The sequence below is a fragment of the Lynx canadensis genome, chromosome C1, assembly GCF_007474595.2.
Source record: "Lynx canadensis isolate LIC74 chromosome C1, mLynCan4.pri.v2, whole genome shotgun sequence".
Taxonomy (NCBI): Eukaryota; Metazoa; Chordata; class Mammalia; order Carnivora; family Felidae; genus Lynx; species Lynx canadensis.
This window is the reverse complement of record NC_044310.1, coordinates 32,349,390-32,374,574: the sequence shown is the minus strand read 5'-3', so window position 1 is coordinate 32,374,574 and position 25,185 is coordinate 32,349,390. Positions and strand designations below refer to the sequence as shown.

Sequence of the window (25,185 nt, the reverse complement as noted above, 5' to 3'; positions counted from 1 at the left end):
CATGTGACCGTATTGAACTAACCTTGTGACCAGGAAGAAAGTGATTTACCCCCATGATTTAGGTCCAAACACATGCTTTACCCCAGAAGTGCAGGAGAGGGATAGATCCCCCCTAATTTCCATGTATGGGATAGACATTTGTTATTTTGGCCACTTGGTATTCATTTATCTGGCTTTGGGTAATAGTGTCCACATGGAAAAGAAGACTGTTAATGAAAGTTATCTCTGGGAAGTGAGATTCCTGGGGTTGTAAGGGTGGTACTTTTATTTTCTGTTTTATATATTTCAGGTTTTAGTTTCTTGATTCTAGCATGTACTGTTTTATTTTTACTTTTGCTTTTAAAGAAGAGGATAAGTTTCCTTGTTCTAAAATGGTTAAGATCAAATGAGGGAATAGTATAATATCAGGGTGACCAAATGTTTTAGTTTGCCTGGGATAGTCCTGTATTTAAAGCATTATGGGTATTGGGGCACCTGGGTAGCTCGGTCAGTTAAGCATCTGACTCTTGGTGTTGTCTCAGGTTATGATCTCACGACTCATGAGGTTGAGCCCCAAGTTGTGCCCTGAGTTGTGTTCACAGCACAGAGCCTGCTTGGGATTCTCTCTTCCTCTCTCTCTGCCCCTCCCTCACTTGCGCACACTCTCCTCCCTCTCAAAATAAATAAATAAACATGAAAAAAAATGAAAGCATTATGGATATTGATCAGGCTAATTGAGAGCTTATTTTATTTTTTTTTAATTTTTTTTTCAACGTTTATTTATTTTTGGGACAGAGAGAGACAGAGCATGAACGGGGGAGGGGCAGAGATAGAGGGAGACGCAGAATCGGAAACAGGCTCCAGGCTCTGAGCCATCAGCCCAGAGCCTGACGCGGGGCTCGAACTCCCGGACCGCGAGATCGTGACCTGGCTGAAGTCGGACGCTTAACCGACTGCACCACCCAGGCGCCCCTAATTGAGAGTTTAAAACAACATCTTGAGATTGATAGGATACTTTGATGGAAACACCTGGAAGCCCGATACAATGCAAACAAAGCATTCACATTTTGTATTTCTGTACCCTCACGGAACAAGGCATTCCAAGAGTTAGTTTTTCTAATAACTGAAGCTCTCCCTTTAAGCATCAAAATGTTTTAACATTAACCACTTCTGATGAAAATGTTGCTCTGATGTATTACATTTTCACAATTTCTTAAGTAGAATAAATCGAACATAATTGAACTACTTTTTGACACGAGTTATTGCAGAGTTTTCTACTGGTGGACAGCCAGTTGTGAACGGATTTCAGCTGTGTGGAAATATGATTCCCCCCCCTCTTGTGGAAGCCAGGTGGGGCTTGGGGGGAACAGAGGCCCCTGGATCAGTTGCCTCTGGCTATCTTCCAGCATATCCTCTAAATGGATTCATACTCTATGTGCATCTTGACTTGGGAAGGGTAGGGAAGCACTAGTTATTGCTTTGTGTTACAATTCAGAGATTTTGGCAGGGCCCCCTGGGATTCTCCTCCATCTTGGGGTGATAGAAGGTACTTCATTTACATCCACCCTTCATCTGAATTTCTCCAGATGACTACTGCCCTTTTCTCTTTGTGGCATTCTCTTCCTCTTTCCTTGATGGCAATTGCCATTGCTTCTTACTGCCTTTGCTATCGTAGTTGACACGGCTTGTTGAGGTAAGATGAACTATGCTTGAGTGTAGCTTGCCTCTCCCACCTGTAGATTTGGTAGTGGCTGTTTGCATTATTGTCTTTCACACTCGTTTCTTTGCTGTTGCTATACGCCATATATTTAAGATAGTCTTAGAATGTCACATTGTGTCTCTTCATTAGAGATAGTAGATACAGAGCTCTTCATTCTTTATTTTTTCCTCAAAAAATTAAAAATAGAACTCTCCTATGACCCAGCAATTGCCCTACTAGGTATTTTTTATTTTTTATTAATTTTAAGTTGAAAAAGGTTTTATATATTTTATTTGTATTTGAGCTCCTTATTCTTTAGAGTGAGTTGAGGGGCACCTGGGTGGCTCAGTCTGTTAAGTGATTGACTTCAGCTCAGTTCATGATCTTGTGGTTCATGGGTTCAAGCTCTGGTTAGGGCTCTGTGCTGACAGCTCAGAGCCTGGAACCTGCTTTGGATTCTGTGTCTCCCTGTCCCTCTGCCTCTCCCCACTTGTGCTCTGTCTCTCACTCTCTCTCAAAAATAAATAGACATTAAAAAATTATAAAAAATTAGTTGTGTTTTGTGTATATATTATATAACACATATAAATATAATTACAAACAGACTACAAATATACGACTGGATGCAGCAGCATAATGTAGTGTTATAAGGAAGAAAAGAATATTTGGTATACACACGTGTATACAGAGAGAGAGAGAGAGAAATTCAGAAAATATGGAGGACATTTATACCCTTTTTTCATACCAACCTCATAAAGGTCAGTTGTCATGCTCTCTCAACAAATGGTCCCTTGTTATATTCTGAAACCAAATGTCCTTCTGATCAGACAACTGGTCTTAGCCAATAAGGCATTTCTGGTGCTTTTGTGTTCTTATGCAAGGGTGGACTTCTTCCAGCATTGTAAGTGACTGAGGGAAATACTCAATGGGCCACACGAAATCTTAACTAACATTATTTTGGGACAGTCTAGCTCAGAAGTTAAAAACAAGATCTTAGGAATCTGACCTGCGATTCAATTCTGGTTCTAGCACATACTAGCTCTGTGCATTGGACAAGTTTCATAATCCCTCTGAGTTTCAGTTTTCTCACTGAGTTTTTGTGTGATGAAATGAGAAAACATTTGTATTGTCTCTGGCCTTGTAGTAAGTGATCACTAAATGGTATTGTTCCATTGTCATTACTGTTAATAGTAATAATAATAATAATAATAATCATCATCATCCATGGAGTGGTTAATGCTTAACGCAAGACTTACCTTTGGGAAAAATATCATAAATAATAAAGCATAAATATGATCTTTTGGATATTTTTGTCATTGGTCTAATTTTGTGTAATCAGTCACCTATCATATTTCTCAGTAAATGGTGCCATGTATGAAAATTCTGAAATTTTCTTAAATGGGCTAGAAATTCCCTAGAGTTAATTTATTCTTAGCTAACCATGATGTTTGCTATGTAGTGTTATATTCTGTGCTATGCATTTGCAGACTGGTAGGTGCTTTCAGCCAGACAATTGTCCTGGATTACTGCTGACTGGTACCCAGTTTATATAGGGTCTACCTTCCACTTTATGAAAAGTCAGTACATCATTTATATTTTACTTAATTCCTATGGGGCTTTTCCTAATACCTTACATCTCTCAGAAAACAACAGATGGAGGTATTTCCAGGACATCTATCATTGCTAAAGCCCCTTAGGGAAGTTTTCAAGAAGACAATGATTATTACGGCCACCTGCCATACCTTCTCCTGATTGCTGTTGCAAAAGATGCATAAGTAGTACATTAAAAGAAGTCAAGTCCTGGCTTCTACTGACAGAGGTAGAGAGCTTAAAAGAGAATTCCTCCCAAACTTACAGCAAAAGAAATCTTGACAAACAGTGAATTCATTTTTCTTGAGCCCACTGGAGTATTGAGGTTGCTGGGAAACCAGCAGGCTCAGAATTTAGGAAGAGGCAGTTCTGCATGAAGAAATGAGACACAAGCCCTTACTTACCTGGGAAGAAGGCAGCCAGACACCTGTAAGAATTCAGCCAGAGTGATTGATGAATATGTGGAGTCTGGCTGAGTGCACACTAGCAAAAGGGGGTGAAGCTAGGGGCCCCACAAATAAAGGCATTTCTGTGTGAACCCACCATGAGCTCACATAAATGGTTGGGAGAGGCTGCAGAAAGCCTCCCCTGTGGTACATTGCTGGAGGAGAGGAACAGAAGTAGCTGTGGGAGGGGCAAAAAACTCCACTAGGACCCTTTTTTGCTATGAACAAAAGCCTTTATTTGTGTGGTATGTGTGTAAGGATGAGCACTATCATCCTTAGGTTTCTGGTGAAATCCTACTATATGTGGAGAAAGGGAACAGGAAAAAACTCTTAACTCCTGGGGAAAATGCAGGTACACATACTAGATTTAGAAGTAACCCAGAAGAGGGGTAGGATCACTGAGAAGGCTATACCTCCGAGACTTAATGATGTAGTCCAAGACTGAGGCTTAATCAGAACAACAGAGACCACTTCCTTCCTCCGTTTATTCCCAAACCAGACTAACAAAAAAGATACAAAAATAAATTTAAAAAAGAAAGACAAGATGGAACAAATAAAAAAACAGCCAGCAAGATAGTGGGTTTTAATTCAGTCATCTCAATAATCACATTAAATGTGAATGTTGTAAACACAACAGTTAAAAGAGAGAGATTGGCAGATTGGATAAAAAAAACAGAAAGAAAGACCAAACTATACTAAAATCCACTTTAAAAATAAAGACAGATGGGTTAAAAGTAAGAGGATAGAAAAAGATATACTATGCAAGCACTAACCAAAATAAAGCTGGAGTCATTACATTAATATCAGATAAAATAGACTTTAAAGGAAAGACTGTTCTCAGGGATAAAGAATGATTAAATAATTATAAACGGCACACTTCTCCAGGAAGATGTAACAATCCTGCGTAGGTGTATACTTAACAACAAAGTTCTGAAATACATAATTCAAAAGCTGATGGAGTTGAAAAATGAAATAGACAATGTTTTCTCTGTAAATGATAGAAGTTAGAAGAAGGTTAAGAGTATAATGACCTGAACAATGTTATCAACCAACTTGACCTAATTGACATTTATAGAACACTCCTCTTCATAGCACATCCTTCTGAAGTGCATGTGGAACATTCACCACAAGATACTATATTTTAGGCCGTAAAACAAATCTCAACAACTTTAAATTATTTATTTATTTATTTATTTATTTATTTATTTATTTATTTATTGAGAGAGAGAGAGAGAGTGTGTGTGAGCAGGGGAGGGGCAGAGAGAGATGGAAACACACAATCTGAAACAGGCTCCAGGCTCTGAGCTGTCAGCACAGAGCCCGACACGGGGCTCAAACTCACAAACTGTGAGATCATGACCTGAGCTGAATGAAGTCAGCTGGTTAACTGACTGAGCCAACCAGGTGCCCCAAGTCTTAACAACTTTAAAAAAATAAAAATTATGGAAGGTATGTCTATGAACCGTAATGGAATTAAACCAGAAATCAGTAACAGAAATATACCCAGAAAACTCTAAAATATAAGGAAAATAAACAATATACATCTAAATAACCTATGTGTCAAAGGGGAAGAATTTGAGAATATTTTTAAAAAACTGAGTGAAAAGGAAATGCAGCATGTCAAATTTGTGAGATGCAGCCAAAGCAATGCTTAGGGGGAAAATTATAGCGTTAAATGATTTATATTAGAAAAGAAGAGGGGTGCCTGGGTGGCTCAGTCGGTTAAGTGTCCGACTTCAGCTCAGGTCATGATCTCACAGTTTGTGAGTTTGAGCCCCGCGTTGGGCTCTGTGCGACAGCTCAGAGCCTGGAGCCTGCTTCGGATTTTGTGTCTCCCTCTGTCTCTGCCCTTCCCCACTCATGCTCTGTCTCTCTCAAAAATAAATAAACATGAAAAAAAATTAGAAAAGGAGAAACGTCTGTAACCACTAATAGATGCATCTATCTTTAAAAAAGAGCTAGAGAAATAAGAGCAAATTAAAACTAAACCAAACAGAAGGAAGGAAATAATAAAGGGCAAAAATCAATGAATTGGAAACAGAAAAAGCAATTCAGAAGTATCAGTTGAAGCAAAAGCTGGTTCTCTGAAAAGATCAATGAAATTAATAAACCTCTAGTCGGACTGACCCACCACTGAGATGGCCAGGAAACTGCACACTCGGTGCCCAGATCTCAGTTTCTAAACGCCAGTTATGGGAACGAGGACTCCTTGGAAAAGTAGGCTTTAAGACTGAGCAGGGGAAATACATGATCCTGGAGCATCATGTGGTGCCACAAAGTGAGGAAGTGCTAATCAACAACAACAAAAGAACAGGATTGTGTGAAATATAAGAGCTGTCACGAAAGAGCTCTCAGTGATCAACGCTGGAAGGATGTTAGCAATAAATAAATAGTTATAACTCAAAAAATAAAATAAACATCCATTAGTTCATATTGATAAAAACAAAAGTAGAATAATCTGGTTATTTAATGGGGAGAAAGGACAACTCTCTTTAGAGAAGAATTCCAATTAATAAATATAGAGGAGTGAGGGAAATAGAAAATCACCTTCGGAACACCACAGCCATAGTTGCTCACAGTTCCCATGATGAATCCTAAAATTAGTAAGTGAAAGCTTGAGTCAAAGTACCCTCCCCCAATATTTGTCAACTACAAAGGGAAAAAATAGTAACTTTATAGTGGAGAAACCTGTAAGATGCTACCTTAACCAAGGGATCAAGGTTAACATCACCAGACATAGTGACATTATGACCCCTTCCCTGATTTGATGTACTGAGAAAGGCACATCACTTCTATGGTATTCTTGCCGAAAACTGTAACTCCAGTCTAATCATGAGAAAACAACAGACACACCCAAATTGTGGGACAGTCTACAAAATACATGACCAGTGCTCTGCAAATGTGTCAAGGGCATGAAAGACGAGGAAAGACTGAGGAATAGTCACAGATCAGAGGAGACCCTGGAGAAATGACAACGAAATGCAGTGTGGAATCCTGGATTGAAACCTGGAACAGAAGAAGAACATTAGTGGAAAAACCGACAAAATTAGAGGAAAACTTATAGTTAATAGCATTGTACCAATATCAGTTTCCTGGTTTTGACAATTGTGCTGTGGTTATGCAAAATGTTGATCAACCCCAGGGAAAGCTGGGTGAAAGGTATGTGGGACTTCTTTGTATAATCTTTTCAACTCTTCTGTAAGTCTAACATTATTTCAAAATTAAAAGAAAACAAAAATTGGGAGATCTTTTGATGAAATAGCCCCAAGGAAAGAAAGAAAGGCTCTATTGTACTATAAGGGAATAACAGCTTTATTTTTTATTTTATTTTTTTACTTTTTGCCTCAAAAAGTGACATTTATTCAAAGAAAAGAACACAAATGACAAGATGTCCATCCCTTGGCTCCCTTCCTTCCCCTCTGAAGGGACACCTTTAGATGGTGAATGAGACTTGTTTAGAAGAGAATCTTGCACACTACCTCTGGCCCCTGTGATTCCCTGCATTCTTGGGACCTCAGCTTGTTTGAAGACATCCTGTTCTTCCAGGCACTCTTTTAACTCTTTCTAGATCTTACTTTGGCTTTTTATCCTGTCTCAACTAGGTCTTGGAAGTGATGATGACTTTACAATCCCTTTTTTTAAAAAAAAGCCAATTTTCTTTCTCTAAGAGAGGGTTGAATATTTGTCCTCTTCTCTTCTTTTACTGACTGTCATCATTGGGGCCAGGGGGTGCAAATTAGCAGTTCATCTTCTGATTCGAACTCTGTCTAGCCAACACAGCTTTTATTTATTTATTTGTGTGTTTGTCTGTCTGCTTAGAAATTAGATTTGCAGGGGGGGTTACCTGGGTGGCCCAGTTGGTTAAGCGTCTGACTTCAGCTCAGGTCATGATCTCATGGTTCCTGGGTTCATGTCCTGCATTGGGCTCTGTGCTGACAGTTCAGAGCCTGGAGCCTGCTTTGGATTCTGTGTCTCCGTCTTTCCTTGTCCCTGCCCTTCTCCCACTCTGTCTCTCTCAAAAATAAATAAACACGAGGGGCGCTTGGGTGGTTCAGTCGGTTAAACGTCTGACTTTGGCTCAGGTCACGATCTCACGGTTTGTGAGTTCGAGCCCCACATCGGGCTCTGTGCTGACAGCTCGAAGCCTGGAGCCTGATTCAGATTCTGTGTCTCCCGCTGTCTCTGCCCCTCCCCCGCTCATGCTCTGTCTCTCTCTCAAAAATAAATAAATATTTTAATAGGGGCGCCTGGGTGGCGCAGTCAGTTAAGCGTCTGACTTCAGCCAGGTCACGATCTCGCGGTCCGTGAGTTCGAGCCCCGCGTCAGGCTCTGGGCTGATGGCTCAGAGCCTGGAGCCTGTTTGCGATTCTGTGTCTCCCTCTCTCTCTGCCCCTCCCCCGTTCATGCTCTGTCTCTCTCTGTCCCAAAAATAAATAAACGTTGAAAAAAAAATTAAAAAAAAATTAAAAAGAAATAAACATGAAAAAAAAAAAAAAAGAAATTAGATTTGCAGGGAAGCATGACCTCTATAGCACTCTTTGTCTTATACTATGCTGTTTTATACTCTTACGTTTTTGTATGACCCCTGAAGGCATGTGAGTTTTTGATATTAGGTGAATATAATGAATTACATGTAATTTATGGTGTTTGTTCATGATCTTTGCTAATCAGACCTCTTTTCCAGTCTGACTGAAATTTCCAATCCTGCTACTATGTTTTTTTTAGGTCCCTCTTTGGAATTGTGGCTCTCCTATAGAAGCTTGGGAGTACCTAAATTTTTCCAAAACTCCCCAGGAATTTTGATATGCAATCTCAAACAGGATCCTCAGGCTTCCAGGGACTTTCACTCACATATTTTCTTAATTTATCTTAATATTACTTCTTTCTTTTATTCATAAATTTATGACTGTTCCATTTAGGGCACTGATTCTAAACAGGGTCAGAGATTTTTCCAATCTCTGTGTTTGTAAAAACACTCCTGCTGGAGAGCCTGTGTGCCTCCTGGTGACATTCAGTGTCTCCCATGGTTTTGGGGGTCCCTGATGGGCGTCCTCACATCTGAGGTTGCAGCAGGTAGAATGGTTAAGAACCAGTGCTATAAGGTTTTGTCGTGTGCATGTGTGCTTGTGTGCACACGTGTGTGTGTACGTGCCTGCATGACTTTAGATCCCAAATTATTTACTTTTAGGTAAACAGATGCAAGAAGGGGGGTCCATCATGGCCTTCGCTGTTTACTTTTTTCTGCATTGGAAACCACCCCGCCGCGGCCCCCAAACAAACTGAATGATGTAAAAAGAAGGCCTTGAGCCATCCAGCCTGTTCTACTTTAACCAGTGAAAGCTGCTCCAAGGAATTTAGAAGAAAACCACAATTAACTTCATTTGGCTCTCATCTTGAGTGTCACACTAAGAATCATCTGACCTTACCTCTGGTGGGCAGGCTATCCTTTTTGGAATGATTTGGTAACATATTTTCTGCTTTTATCATGATATCTTCCCTCTTTATCTTTGGAAGAGGAAAGAGCATGCCATGACGTGGGAATCAAATGAACCTAGGGTTTAATCCTCATCTGATGATTACTGCATCTGACCTCAGACAAAGAACATAAGCCTCATATTCATCATCTGCAAAGTAGGGGAAAGTCTGGCTTAGAGGGTTGTGGTAAGCATAATATAGCCCTAGTTTATCAAAAAGGAAACCAAGGCAAGAAAGGATTAAGCAATTAACTCAAGGTCCACAGACTTTGAACCCAGATGGTCTGACACTACTCAGAACCTGCCTACCAGGTCCTTCTGCCATGAAGCTCTACAGAGGGCCAACATGAACTTACTTCTGATCTGTCTCAAGATGACCCACTGTAGAGGTTTCTGAAAATACTGTCCAGTGTCCTACATTGGACAATTCTTGAGTTAGGCGCTTAGAATATTTTTATCTTTGACCGTGAGCCTGGCAAGGATGCTGACAGCATACTTTTCAGGTATCCAAAGAGAGGGTGGGTTTGTACATGGACTTAGGCAAAGAGGGATTTGCATGGGCTATAGTTTTCTGCCCCAGCAGGAGGTGTTCCTGGTGACTGCTTCAAAAAACTAATATTATCACTTTAAAAAATGAATGAGTGGGTCACCTGGGTGGCTCAGTTGGTTAAGTGTCTGACTTTGGCTCAGGTCAGGATCTCACAGTTACTGAGTTTGAGCCCCACATCAGGCTCTGTGCTAATAGCTCAGAGCCTGGAGCCTGCTTCAGATTCTGTGTCTCCCTCTCTCTCTCTCTGCCCCTTCCCTCTGTCTCTCTCTCTCTCAAAAATAAACATTAAAAAAAATTAAAAAAAAAAAGAAAAAACCATAAACGAGTAAGTGAATGAGTGAAGTATTTAATAACTGACATAACAACAGAGAAATTCTCAGCAGAGTGCCAGGAACATAGTAAGCTCTTCATAACTCTTGTCTCCACCCTCAGTCACCTCCTTCTCCTTCATTTGACCTTAGCTTAATATGTTATTTCTTTCCCCATAAACTGAGGTCACTGTCCTTTCCATTATATTATCGTTAATCTCTGTCCAGTATTGAAGAGCACTGATTTTTGGGTGCTACAGCTAAAGTGCCTTTCAGAGTGACATGAAATTAGAAAGGATGGAAGCTACTTTGGATGACAGAACTGGGTCCCAGGCATCGGGATAAAAGGATGCACTGATTCTCACACTCTGAAATATAATGGGGCTAAATGTAAGGTCTTGTGATGGCGTCCAGAAAATTAACTGCATGAAAGCAGAATGGGAGAGATGTGTGGCTTAGCGGCCACAAATGTAAAAGATACTTGGGAGATGAAATTGATAGTTGTATTGGTTATGATACAGATTCAGTTGCTGTCATCGACCTAAAATAATGATGGTGGAAATAAATGAAAATTTTATTTCTCTCTCACAAACTGAGAATAAGCAGTACAGGGTGAAACAACAGCAGTAGAAACCCAGGATCCTTCTATCTTGTTGCTCGGCCAGACTTCATACACAAGGCTGTCAGGTTCACATTCCAGTCACCAGGAAAGGAAAAGAGGGAAGGGAGGGCATGATCTTTTCCTTTAAGAGCAGGACTAGTAAATTCTACAATTCACATCTGCTTCTATCCCACTGGCTAGAAATCAGTCTTCTAGCCACACCTTCCTACAAGGTAGGCTGGGAAATGTAGTCTTTTTTTAAAAATTAAAAAAAAAATTTTTTTAAGGTGTATTCATTTTTCGGAGACAGAGAGAGAACGTGAGTGGGGGAGGGGCAGAGAGAGAGGAGACGCAGAATCCGAAGCAGGCTCCAGTCTCCGAGCTGTCAGCACATAGCCCCACACGGGTCTTGAACTCATGGACCACAAGATCATGACCTGAGCTGAAGTCGGAGGCTTCATTGACTGAGCCACCCAGACACCCCAGGCTGGGAAATGTAGTCTTTAACTGGTAGTCATGTTCCTAGCTAAAAATTTTACTGCTAGGTATGGAGAGGAGAATGAATACTGATTGAACAATTAGAAGACTTACAATTAAGTCAGTATGATACAATAGTGCAATTTGTTTGCAAAAAAAAAAAAGTCTTGGGCAATATTACATTGTGTTGATAGAAGAATAGTATCTTCTAGAAACTGGAGTTGGCAAATATTTTCTGAAAAGAGCCAAATAGTAAATATTTTAGTCTTTGCAGACCATGTATGGTTGGTGTTGCAAATTTTTTCCTATTGTTGTTTTTTAATATAATCCACTAAACATGTAAAAATCATTTTTAGCTCATGGACTAGAAAAAAATAGCCTTACCAAGGGCTATAATTCGCCAATTCCTGTTACAGAGCATCGATGGCGATGAGCGTGGAATCAAGCCCTAAGATGTGCAAAAATATGTTCAGGGTTGATGATCAAGATGATGAGGAGGGGACTCTGGATGAATTTGCAAGAGCAATTATTGAAGGCATTGATTGCTTTTAGTTTGGAGAAGCTAAGACTTTTGATGGCATTGTTTTCAGATTTTGAATGACAGTTACGTAGTTAGTATATTTCCAAAGGGAGGAACTGGAATCAGTGAGAGGATGCTCTGGAGACAGACTGGGGTCCAGCATAAGGAAGGTCTTTCTCATTTATGGAGCCCTTATTGCCAGGCACTGTTCTAAGCACTTTACATAGATGGTCTTACTTTATTCTCAACAATCCCATCAAGTAGGTCCCATTTTTACCTCTACTTTCCAGATAAGACAAAGCAACATTAGAAGGTTATATAACTTGCCTAGGCATACAGGCTACTAAGTGGTAGAGTCATAGTAACTACAACCCTCTACTGCCTTCTTGCATGCAAATTAAATGAAATTAGAGATGTATATAATTTAGCAGGCACTTAGAGGCAGAAGAAGTGTTGTTGCAGGTGATAATCATTGTTATAAGCCATAGGAAGTACCCTGTCTCTCGTAATGGTGCTTGTATTGGTTTCCTGTGTAACAGATGACCAAAAACTTGGTGGCTTAAAACAATGTATTTATTTGTTTTGGGTTCTGGAGGCCAGAAATCTGAAAGCAGTTTCACTGGGCTGAGATCAAGGGGTCATCAGGGCTGTGCTCCTTCCATAGCCTCTAGGGGCAGAATCTGTTCCTGGCCTCTTCCAAGCTTATGGTGGCTTCTCTGTTTCCTTGGCTTGTGGCCACATCACTACAGCCTCAGCCTTTGTGGTCACATCGCCTTCGCCTCTCTGCGCTCTGCCTCTCCCTTATAAGGATATGTTGATTACATGTAGGGCCCTCACAGATAATTCACTATAATCTCCCCATCTCATGACCCTTAAATAAATCACACTTTTTGCCATGATCCATTCAGTTCCCCCATTCTTTTTTTTTTTTTTCAATATTCTTGGCTAATGGCTCTTCTGCTGTTTTTGTTTGTCATTGTGTATTTCAACCTAAAAACTTCCTTATTATCATTGTAATGTGGTTGTGGGAAGAGAGGAGATAGATGGAATTGTAATTGTCTGTCTTCCATAATGATCCTCTCATCCTATTTTTTATTCTGGTGATTTTACTTACTCATCTCTATTGAGATTTTCCATTTTTGTTGTTGTTGAAATCATGGAAGTTTAATTCCATATCTCTTTCTCTCTCTGTCTGCCTAATATTTCAAAACTTACAACAATTAAACTTTACAACCACACGATCAATTATTTTTATACTTTACCATACCTTTGATTGCTTTAGTTCTCATTATACTTGCCTATATAACATATCTTCTCCTTTCTTGAGTTCATTATTCTGGCTTTTTTTTTTTTTCTTGGCCAGAATAGATCTTCAAGTAATTTTTTAAAAATTTAATAAAGGGTATTGGGGTGATATAATTTCTGTATCTTGGAACATGCCTTTCTTTTGTCATCACATATAAGAGAAATTATAGTTTGGCAGCTGGTAGAATTCTTGAGTTACGATAACATTCTCTTAGAATTCTATAAAAATCGTGCCACTGTCTTTCATCAGTGCATTGAAGATGAGAAATATGTCAATCTGATTTTCTTTTATTTTTTAAAATTTTTAATGTTTTTATTTTATTTTTGAGAGAGAGAGGGAGCATGAGCAGGGGAGGGGCAGAGAGGGAGACACAGAACCTGAAGCAGGCTCCAGGCTCTGAGCATCAGCACAGAGCCCGATGTGGGGCTCGAACCCACGAACCCGGGGCTTGAACCCACGAACCACGAGATCATGACCTGAGCAGAAGTCAGAGGCTTTACTAACTGAGCCACCCGGGCGCTCCAATGATTTTCTTTTCTTTTAAGCAGCCTGAGTTTTCTCTCCTATCGGGAAGTTTGTAGTTACTTCTCCCTGTTTTTGGAGGATCAGCCCACATCCTCAGCAGTATTCTGCTGCCTGGCACTTAGACTTATATGATCTAAGGCCTAAAGTCTTTCTTCAGCTCAAGGAAATGATCTTCAATTTCTTCCTTAATTATTGCTTTCCCCTTCATTAACGATGTTGTCTCTTTCTGGAACTCCTATTTATTAGACTAATTTTGAATATTCTGGATCTCTCTGTTATATATTGTGTCTAATATGTTTATTTCAAATAACCTTCTCCTCCTCCTCCTCCTTCTCCTCATCCCATAACAAGCTGGGGTCCTGCCCCAATTCAGCCTCTACTTCTACCCATATTAGGGACAAACTTCCACTTTCCCAAGATGTTTCAGAGTAGCTGCCGTTCTGTGTGGAGAGAACCATCTTAGTTCCTGATGTTCTTTAATTTGCTTCTGAACTGATGCCCAGGACTCTCTCGTTCACACTCTGATCTTCTGAGCTTGGGATTTTCCAAGACCCTTCTCTGGAAACCTATGCACTTTCTTCTTAAGAAGTCTGTGCAGAACTGTGAGCTTATCAGCACTAATCAGCTTTTCCTCACCCACAACCCACCGACTTTACATCTTCCTTATTTTCTACAAAATGTTGCCTTTATTGACAGCATCTTTCTCTGATCCCCAACACTGCCACTCATGTTTTGGTCATTATCTCTATCTCTATATAGCTGTACCTATATATATATCTATATATATATATATTTTTTTTTTTTTTGAGGAGTGGGAGTAAATGTATATGCCCAATTTACCATCCCAGAGATCAAAAACCCCAGAGTGGAAATACAGGGCAATGAAGCATCATCTGGGTTCTGGACCAAATGACCTTGCAGCCTCTTCTAGCTCTGGGAGGCTTTTCTCTGAAATCTAAAGAATAAAGCAGCATAATGAAAGGTTTGAGAATCAACTTTCACAAAAAGGTCCAGAGAGATAGGGTTTAATTTAGTCAGGAGAACAGAGTGAGGTAGGCAAATGGCGAGTCACATTAAGCCTGCTGAAGATAGGGCAAGAGACACTAAGCTTAAATTACAGCCACAGTGACCCAGGTTGGTCACTACAAAGACCATTTAACTCTCAAACACTTGTGTGACATCATGAGGCATTGCAAAACCCGGGGAAAAAGCTTCCTTCTCCGGTGAGTTTTCTGGAGGGTAAGGGCTGTTCTGTTTAAGGGAAGAGAATGGGCTGAGCCTCCTTCCAGGTTCCCTGGCAGCCTTGGGGTATTATAATTATGACACCTTGGTGCACGTGATGTTGGATGGGGAATAAAGCAGCAGATAAACTCCCAAAAGAAAAAAAAAAAAAAAAAAAAAAAAAAATCTTGTTTTCACCTAGCCTTGCTGAAAAAAATATATTTTTAAATGTGAGAGACTGTTTTCGTCAGGAACACTAGCTCCAAATCTTTAGAACCGAATGGAGACATCTTTAATTTCTTCCCCAACATGCTGGGAGGAATGGGGTTTTCAGCAGCTCCCTCTCTCCCTGCAGCTGGAGGTTGCTGGAGACTCGTCCACATCTCCTGGTAGTCCCTTCCCCCAGGTAGTCCCTACCCCCTGGGAGAGGGTAAGGGGGCAGACTAGGGAAAGGAGTGCAGGGCTCCCTGTGGTAGGTCTGAGCCTTGTCACACTGCCTTTTGGGCTGAGGTCGCTGGTGGCCATGGGAGAGCCAGTTCCAACCTGTGTGGCTGGTGACATTTCCGGCTGCCAGTGCCCAGCCAATCAGTGACATGCCCAGCTAGCTGGGGCGATGACACATGAAATATGATAATTTTCTGCCAAAGAGCCCTGGAAGCAGGGAGAGAAGACTGTGTGTGTGTGTGTGTGTGTGTGTGTGTGTGTGTGTGTGTGGCTGGGAGGGATCAGAACAGGCTGTGCCTGCCACAAGGTGGAAGGGGGACAGTGCATTGGTTTTGGTAGTTTGCCAAGGGAAGGAGTGGGCTCTGATGTAGGGCTGGAGGGACATGCCCAGGGAGTGTCTGTAGGCACATCAGGGATGCTTTTCAGGTAAGCTGCTGCTGCCACAGCTGAGTGGGAATCTGAGGAGAAGCAGCCAGTGCCATTAGGAAGGTCTAGGACTCCCTGGAGTAAAAAGAAACTGCAAAGGGCATTTTCCTTCCTTTCAGACACGAGTGAGGTTAGGAGTTTTGGGTTCTTCTTGGTGCTACCTCTTTAAAAGCCAAACCAAAACTTGAATAACTACTATCCAAGTGGCTCAAGTACTTAATGAATAATTTTTTTAAAAAAATTTGGGATGGAGGTTATCTCCCCCTCCCCCACTGCATTTTTCTACCTCTGGGCTCAACCTAGCCCGGGGGGGGGGGGGGGGGGAGGAAGTGTTGTTAACAAAATCTTGGAGAAGGGCCTAAGTCTGAATCTTAGAGACTCTAAAGGCCCAGGTGGTAGTTTGGATTCTGGATTCTGGTTGAAAAAGAAAATGTCTTGGAATAAGACCTGGCCCTAGATTACATGATCCTTTAGAAGTAGTGCTAGAACACTTCTTTAGTTTGAGGACCTGGGACCTGAGGCTGGAGGGCAAGGGATAGGGCAAGGAGGGCCCTGTGGTTAACTCCGAAGTGGCCGAAGTCCCTACTTCCTTCCGCCCCTTTGGCAGGCTTCCCGGTCTTTTGACAGCAGTTAGGGGCTTGTGAGGGGTGTCACCCGTGCTGACCGGAGTCCCTTGCATTGTCTGACCCGGTGAATGTGTCTGTTCAGAAGTGAAGGATCCTAGTGTTTGCATAACATGCTGATTAGTCACTGAGGAGCCCATCACTGCAATAAATATGTGTCCCTAGTTTTATACCTTGCATTTGCAGCCCCCCCCACCCCCGCCCCATCTTGTTAAAAAGCCACAGATAAACGAAATCATGATCACTTTGTGCAAGCCTGCCCTGTGGCTTTAGGCCTGGGACCCGCTTCCTGCTCTCGGAGTAAGAGCTATTCGGAAGTGGTAATTGGTGTACTGTACCTTTAAAAGGTTAAAACCTCGCTCAAAAAAGGTCTGGACTCATAGTGGAAAAGACAAGCGAGGCATGGGTTGGCTCTGGATTCAGAAAACAGCTGCTGATTAGATTCTGTGTCTGCGGGCTGAATTCATTCCGTGTTTTTCAGCAGCAGGAATTCAAGAGGGATGCCGCTGTTTGGGTTTCTGATCGTGATTTATATTTATTCAGAGGAATAACAGAGGGTGGATCTGTTCCCGGCGCGAGCATGCTCACAACCAGCCGACTCTCCCATTATCCAGCTGCCTAGTTTGGTGCTTCGATGTACATGTACATTCCGTGTGCATATGTGTGTATACAAACACGCACGCATGCCTGGACGGACATACGTATGCACAGGTTATTTTTTAAGGACAATTCTTTCAATAAGGTCTTTACCCCTTACTTGAAACAGGTGTTCATGAAAAAAATGCACAAAATCCTGACTGACCGGAATAATTCATGAAGAAGGGGCTGGATCCGTGGGTCAGAGAACACAGGACCAGTTTGCCATCCCAAGGCCGAAGGTAGGGGACTCTGGATTTTTATTCGGCGGATGGATTCCTTGCGCATGATTTTATTTATTGTGCTTTTGCCTGCGGCCGCCTCGGGAGAAATGAAATAGCGGGCTGCGATTCCATCTTGACGTTGCCTTTCTTGGGCAAGGTGTCCGGGTGGGCGGCCGCGCGGCGTGCGGTGCCCTGGGCGGGCTGAGCGGCTGCTCGGCCTGGTGCCGGGGGAGCGGCGCGAGCCTCAAGTGACCCCCGCGCGTCAATCCCGGCGGCCGCGGCTGTAACCCTGTGCGCGCCGCGCGCTCCGCGCTCGCCCGCCGCCGCCCTGCACCGGAGCCACCGGCTTGCCAGGGAGCAACCCTCCCCCACCCCTCCCCGCCCCGGCGATCGCCTCGCCGCCCGCCGCGGCACCTGCGCTTCCTGCTGCCACCCGGGCTGCCGCCCTGGGATGGTTCGGGGTCACCGGAGCGGTCTCCGCTGCCCAAAAGGAGGTTGGAGTGATGCTAGGGGCCAAGGCAGAGCGGGAGCTTCCCCCTCTCCCCTTACAGCACCCCCTCCCGTTACTGGAGCAGAGCAAGCTGCCTCCCCTCCAAACAAAACCGAACAGTAACCAAACTCCTGCTCTGTTGGGGATTCTTGCCCCTCTCCAAGTTGTGCCCCACATGTTACCGTCTTTTAACGCTGGACACCCTGGTGACACTGAGGGGCCCCGGCTGAGACTGCGCGGGCTGCCGGAGGACTGCCGAGCGCGGCGGACAGCCTGAACCCGCGTAGCCTGGGATCCAAGTGATGTGGAGGAGCTGGGAGGCTGGGTGTTGATTTCCTTGAACGTGGCTGCTTCGGTTTACCGTTGCAGGTCAGGACAACTTCTGTGGTTCGGCCCGCCCTTGAACTTTGGGGGCAATGATTGCAGGCAGGAGGGTCTGTTTCTGGCAGCCCTTGGCATTGTCACCGCAGAGGCCAGGTGCCCCGCCCCCCCTTCCCCTGCCACATCGGTGCGCTTTGGTTGTGTTAAACCTGGCTTGTTTTCTGGGCTTCGGGGGTGGGGACATGGGGGGGTGCGCTGAGAATGGGGTGTGTGCTGAACTGATCTCCACGAACGTTCTCCAGCCCTCGTCTGTGTGATTATGTAACCCCAACTAATGATCAGACCCTGCGCCCTAGCAGCTCCCCATTATTTCCTGGGCCTCCCCCGGACTGAAGGAGCTGGGTCCCACGTTTAAGATGTTTTTATGTAACTGTGTGTATGCTGGGGGCAGGGAGAGTGTGGGAAAACGTGGAACAATCAGAGCACCTTCTGTGAAAAACACAGGGGCGAAGACCACGTGTTTGCTGGGGACAGGGTGGAATTGGCTTTGGGTGGGTGTGGACTTGAAGACCCTCCCATATCCCTTGCAGCTAGTCATTGCTTGTCTGAATTTTCCTGTGGTCCTTCCATCCCTCTTGAACCACGTAGAAGCTTGGAATCACCCCCGCAGGGCCCCTAGGTTCCTAACTGAGGGGTGAACACGATCCTGAATCCAGGGTGACCACCCAGGCTCACTTGCTTTGGGTCCCAGCTGTTCTTCATGCCTCCCAGAAAGGGAAGAGTCTCTGGGCCGCTGGGGTTTCAGTTTTGTTCTGGGGTTGGACTGCTCTGTGGGGCTTGAGAAAACCTCGGAGGCCCACTGAGCCACTTGGCATGTGCTCTTTAAAACTGATGGCTTGCAGAGGCTAGAGACCCTGTGCATTCTTTCATTAAAACGTTGTGGGATTCTTTGGGGGGAGAATCATGAGCACAGGACAGCTCTCCCACTGGGATACCTTCAGGCAGGAGGGGAAGGCGTGTATAATACTCAGCTCCCTGTTCTTCCCCCACGTTGTTTGGTTAAGGCACCCAGAAGACAGAATTGTCAACATGGGGCTCCTTTATCACACCCCATAGCACCGCAGCCTGGGGCTGCTGGGTAGACTTGTTAATTTGATGGGAAAGTCTGGCCTCTTCAGGCTAAAATTGTTTTTTTTCCTCTCAGCACCCTGGTGGGGCTGCTTTAAGAGCCAACTACTAAAGGGTACACATGGCAGCCGCTCAAGATGTGTTCAGCTGGCACTGTTGCTGGATTGTCTCCGCCCATTGTGTTTCAGCAGCAGCCACTCTCCTCGGAGTGCAGAAGGGTGTGCTGCCTCCGGGTCCTTGCCAAGTGAGCCTTTGAGGCGGCTAGTGTGTGAAAGGTACAGGCAAGAAGAAGATGCATTTAGTCTGAAGTCCTGGCAGGTTCCAGGCCCCAATTTGAAGGGAAGTGATGTACCGAAAGCTGTGCGACAACTTGGTAGCTTTTACCTTGTCTCCCACTTCCTGCTCTGTGAGTTACCGATGTCTTTCAGGTTCTTTTCCGGCTCCACATTGCCCACCAGGGAGGCCCTGACATACTGTTGTTCATTCTGTCTCTGGTGGGATCAGAGCATGTTTACAGACCTACAGATGCACAGGGAAGGTAGGGTAGGGAACACTGGCCACATGAACAGGAAGCACTGGTGTTTCAGGCCAGACTTGGCCAAGTGTTGACCCATGTTGTTCTCCATCTGTAAAGTGGGTATAATCATCACAGCCTTACCAAGCCCACGGAAATATCTTGAGAAGAAACTGAGATGGGCTAAAAATGAGACGTGCTCCGTAGCTTGTGAATATTAAGATAATACCACAACCGTCTGCAACTCACATTTTCACAGTTTCGCTTATCCAGTTGGGACCTTAGTGGTAAACCAAGAGAGAGAGATGTCATAAATCCACGAGGTACAGTTCGTGTATTTTGATGATTGCAGAACATTTCATACTTTCTTTCAGGGGTCTTCAATGAGGTAAAGTCCTAAGGAGCTTGGTTTTAATTTGTCAAAAACACTTAACAAATTGGAAGAGATTGATACAGTACTGAACATGGGTAATTAAAGGTCTTTTTGACATGTGCCAGTTAGAAGTACTAGTAATGCAAGAAACAGAAAAAATTAAAAAAAAATTGAAATAAGATTTAAAAGGTATAGGAATTAAAAGCGTAGAATTTTAAGGCTGTCTAATAAAAGTGCTTAATGTAAGCAATTCAGTGCAATATTCTGTATTTTGATAGGTTCTTCAGAACTCTGTTTTGTAGCCCAGTAACTGATGTTCACAGTGACCTTTATGCATCAAGAACAGTTTTAGTGACGTGCTCTGTGCCCAGTTTAAGAATGCATCTGAATTGGAAGTATTCCCCAAACGATTTTTTTTTTTATCATGATGCTTAAAGGAAAAAGTGCATTTATGGAGGATAACAGAACACTTGAGGTTTACAGATAGCCAGGAGCTTGTTGATCAAAATATCAGAACTATAAAGCACTCCTGTTGAAATTGAGAACTTTGTGACCTTTGGCCAAAATTTAGCAGGGAACGGTTGTGCTGGTATTATATAATGCTTATATTCTAACATTTGATGCTGTGGAAAATACTAAGGGAAACACGGGAACCCCAACCTGCCTGCTCGTGACCAGAGACACACGTAGAGCCTTCCAGTTGGCTACTCTAGTGCTGGAATTAACTGGAGGAGACTCGATGATAGAAAAGATGAAGCAGGAGAGGTCAACCCTAGTGGCCTGCATCTCTTACGTCAGAGTAAGATGTAGACTCCCCGCAACCAGTGTGCTGTTGAAAAACTAGTAAAAAAAATGAGTTCAAGGTGTCATGGCAACACTCTCATGCTACACTTTGGTGTTTATGCAATTCTGACATCGTGCTCAAAACTGGAAAGCTATCTGTGTTACACCAGCAGTGCTAAGCTTGGCCTGACCCTTCCGCCGATTTCCTTAGTTACAATTTACTCCCAAGACAAAAGCAACAGAAAAAAAAAAAACACAAGCAGAGGACAACAAATGCTGATGCATTTTTAGAAGTATTTAAAAAATGTTTTTAATGTTCATTTATTTTTGAGAGCCTGCACGCGCGCGCGCGCACACACACACACACACACACACACACACACGTGGGGGAGGGGCAGAGGGAGAGGGAGTCACAAAATCCAAAGCAGGCTCCAGTCTCTGAGCTGTCAGCACAGAAGCCCCATGTAAGTCTTGAACCCACGAACTGTGAGATCATGACCTGAGCTGAAGTCGGACGCTTAACTGACTGAGCCACCTAGGCACCCCCAAGAGTATTTTTGAATTTGATGCATATGTCAAAACATGAAGACACTAATTTAAAGTCACAGAAGAGTTCAATTTCTAGATGCACATTAATTCATCATTTGGGTAAATCATTTCAAGACAGTCTTGAACTTGCTGAAGAAAAAACCTGTTGCTAACAATTCATTGAATATGGTCAGAAATGCACATAACTGTCCAGAAGTTCCATGTCTATAGGCAAAGGGTTACTGCTGCAATAACGTGGGGAAAAGGGTATTCTCCCAAATCCCAGGGGGCTTAGAAGGCAGAGGAGGTAAGGGTTGGAGGTGACTGAACTGCACTCTCCAAAGTGCTGCCCTTTCGGAAGGGTCACACTTGGGAATATGTGCTTGGGCCATAAATCCGGCTTGTTGGTGAAAACTATGCGTGCATGAGTGATAGGATTCCTCTCCTCATAACTAAGTGTTACAAAAATACCAGGTGTGGCTGGCACTCTTGTGAGAAAAGGAGAAGAGTGGGGCTTTACATCTAGATAGATGTGCAGTAGAGATGAGCTGAGAGTGCCTCATAGGGAAGGTTGTCTCAGGAATCTTGGAAACCCTCTGAATGCACATGAGTCCTGGAATTGGGGTTCAGAACCAACTTTTAAAAAAAACGAGTAATGTATGCACGACTGTTAAATCATAGAAAGTGATGCAGAAAAATAACAGCAGTATTATAAATACACGACATGCTCTGTGAGCCTCTGACACCGAAGTTAGTTTGTTCACTCATCCATTGGACTTCCAGGCTTGGTGCTAGAGGCCGAAGCTATCTTAAGATCAGAGGAACCTGGTAAGAATGAACTGATTTAATTTTAATAGAAGAATTCTGAAAATCTCAATCAAGATTCAATATGGCAGACCCTTGATGTTTTCTACAGAGAGATTTCAAACCTCTGGCAGATCTCCAAATTTGGAGATGCAGAAGTATTTGCATAGGCTCTTGACTTCCTTCTGAATCAGGTAGAAACCTGATTCTACCTCTCTGTCCAGAGAGGAAAGCTTTCCATGATTAGTCACCAGCCACCAATTATTTGCCTTTTCAATGTGCAGTCAAGGAAATAAAGTTTTTCTCACTTCCAGAGTTTCTGTTTTCCTGGCGGAAAGAGCTTTGTCAAAGCTCCCTCTCTAGCTAAGAGACCAGCTCTTGCCCTGTTGCTTTGCAATGCAGAGTTAACACTTGTGCTTCAGGGGGAGGAAGGTTGCCATTAGAGGTTGTTCACAAATAACTGAGAAAGTGAATATTGAAGCTACAAATGCCAGGCATGGCTGGAGTTGCTAAAAAATCATACTTGTGTGCAGCCTTTCAAGCTGCCTCCACTCCCTGGCCCTCAATATATACTCACCACACTCTTAGAAACTTCCCTTGGCTGTCAGCAAATCTCAGTGAAGAGAATTGGGGCGTCACACGGCTGACACATATGGTAAAGGACTAAAAACGAGAGCATTACCATTGAAATCTAGGCAAGAGAAACAGGATGTAGTCATTTGCTCTGTGCCCTCATTTTAAGGATTTCAGAATTTGAGAAGATTCCAGGAGATTTTATTTTATTTTTAAAAAATATTTGTTTATTTTTGAGAGAGAGAGCATAAACAGGGGAGGGGCGGAGAGAGAGAGACGGAGAGAGAGAGAGAGAGACGGAGAGAGGGAGGGAGGGAGAGAGAGGGTCTGAAGCAGGCTCTACAGTGACAGCAGCCAGCCTGATGCAGGGCTCAAACTCAGGAGCCATGAGATGGTGACTTGAGCTGGAGTTGGATGCTCAGCTGGCTGAGCCCCCCAAGAGCCTCGAGATTCCAGGAGATTAAGGAATAACAGCCTTGTGATTATAATTATAATAAATAAAAGAGTCAGAACAAATGTACTCTGGAGGTCAGGCCTTGCTGCACCTTACTGGAGAGATTCTTGCAAGGATGTTTCTGGAGTGATTTGGGTGGAAGCTCTTAGAATTTTAAGTGAGTTTAAGAGCTACACCAGTTGCAGTTGAAGAGATCATCTTTGCCAGGCAACTAGAAAGATGTGGCAGGAACCACAGCAATTCGTTATAAGAGTGTCTTACTAAATTTTTCTCTGTGAGCTTCTTTTTAAATGATGTTGATAAAATAGCCACTAGATACAAAAGAATACTTACAAACTGTATATAAAGGTGCAAAGGTATTCACCAGTCAACTAACAAGAAAGAATGTTACTCTTACCTTTGAAGAGTGTTACTCTCACCATCCTGTCCCATCTCCCCCCTTTTCAGGGATAACTATTTTCTGGACATTTCTGCCTCTTTTCCCAATGCTTTTCTTTATTTATGTTTTGCATCCCTAAACAATATCTCTAGCTGTGTATGTTCGTGAACTTTGTGTAAACGGAATCATACTGTTTGTATTCCTGTGTCTTAAGTACAGAGTCAGCCCATGCAGACCAGAAGGCTGCATTGGTGGGCAACAACTGAAATATTTCCATATCCGTTGGTGGTAAATTGCTGATCACCTGACCACCTCTCCACAAACCCCCCCTTCCCCCAAGTGCTCTCACAAGACCTCTTCAATTCCCTTCACCTTCCTGAAGGGAATCCCACCTGGCACAACAGGGGGTCTTGGGACCCAGCTCCCACACTGTGTTTGGGATCCCTTCTGACTATGGCAGCTGGTTGTTCAATGTTTCATTCCTGGATTTGTTCATGTTGCTGAGTGTAGCTGAAATTTGTTCACTTTGCTGAACTGTAATATCCCACTGAATGAGTATATTGCGGTTTATATATCCTGTTACTAACAAACACTAAAGGTTTTTCTAGTTTTTTTTCTGGTTTAAATAATGCTGCTGTGAATACTCTTGTTCAAGCCCCCTCGTGAACATGTATATAGGTTTACTCAAGGAATATACATAGGAGTAGAATTACTGGTCGTAGACTGTGGGCACCTTCAGTGCTACTAGCCTAGTTCGAAATTAATTTCCATTATGCTATGTGAATTTCACCTCAATAAAAATAACTAGTTTCCACTGTGTTTAACCAATTTCTATACCCAGCTGCAGTGTGTAGTTGTTCCTTTTGCTCTATTTCTCGTTGCTAACGCTTCATGTTTTGTTGGATATTGTCAGAAACTTTTGCCAGTCTTACGGGTATATAATAGTATCTTATCTGGTTTTAATTTGTATACATTTGATTACTCGAGGGGTTCAGCATCTCCCCAGATACTTGTTGACTTTTGGTTGTGTGTGTGTGAAAGAGTGCCTTTTCAAGTGTCTTGTCCATTTATTTTAAAATTGGGTAGTGTGCATTTTTCTTATTTATTTGTAGAGGTTATTTATGTATGCTGGAAACTATATTCTTAGTGTTGATAATATCCTCTCCTAATTTCTGGAATATTTCCTGGTCTTTTTTAATACTTTTAGAGTGGCAGGAATTCTAAATTTTGACGTAATAAGATTTTATCAATCTTTATTTTATCATTGAGCTTTTCGTATCTTTTTAATGACATCTTTCCCTATGGCAAAGTCATAAAATAGTCTCCTGTATTGCCTTCCAAAAGTTTTAGTTTTGCTTTTCATATTCAGTAGTTTCCCTTGAGAATGATCCTCTCTATGGATTTGATATTCTTTATCAGGATAAGGAACTACCTTTCTTCAGTAGTTTGCAAAGTGTTACTTTTAATCATAAATGGATCTTTCTAAAATACCTTTCCTGCATTTTTGAGAGGATTTATGTAAGTTTTTCTTCCTTTAATTTGTTAATGTCTCGTCAACTACCCTCCAATGTAAAATTAATCTTGTTTTCCTAGAATAAACCTGACTCGGTCATGATGGATTCATTTTGTTATATGTTGCTAGATTTGTTTTACTAATATTTTGTTTAGAAGTTTTGCATCTATATTCATTCATGAGTGTATTGGACTGCAATTTTCATTTCTCACATTATCCTTGTCAGGCTTTTGCATCTAGTTCTGCTAGACTTGTAAAGTGAGCTGTAGAATACTT

At 42.6% G+C, this 25,185-nt stretch overlaps 1 long non-coding RNA gene across 1 annotated transcript in view; it reads left to right on the top strand.

Annotated features, from left to right (window-relative positions):
• Positions 1-16,565: 16,565 nt before the first annotated feature.
• LOC115522358 overlaps positions 16,566-25,185 on the top strand; it is a 68,579-nt gene continuing 59,959 nt past the window's right edge. The window contains exon 1 of the long non-coding RNA XR_003971356.1: positions 16,566-17,067. This is a non-coding gene — a long non-coding RNA (uncharacterized LOC115522358). The remainder of the gene's footprint in view (positions 17,068-25,185) is intronic.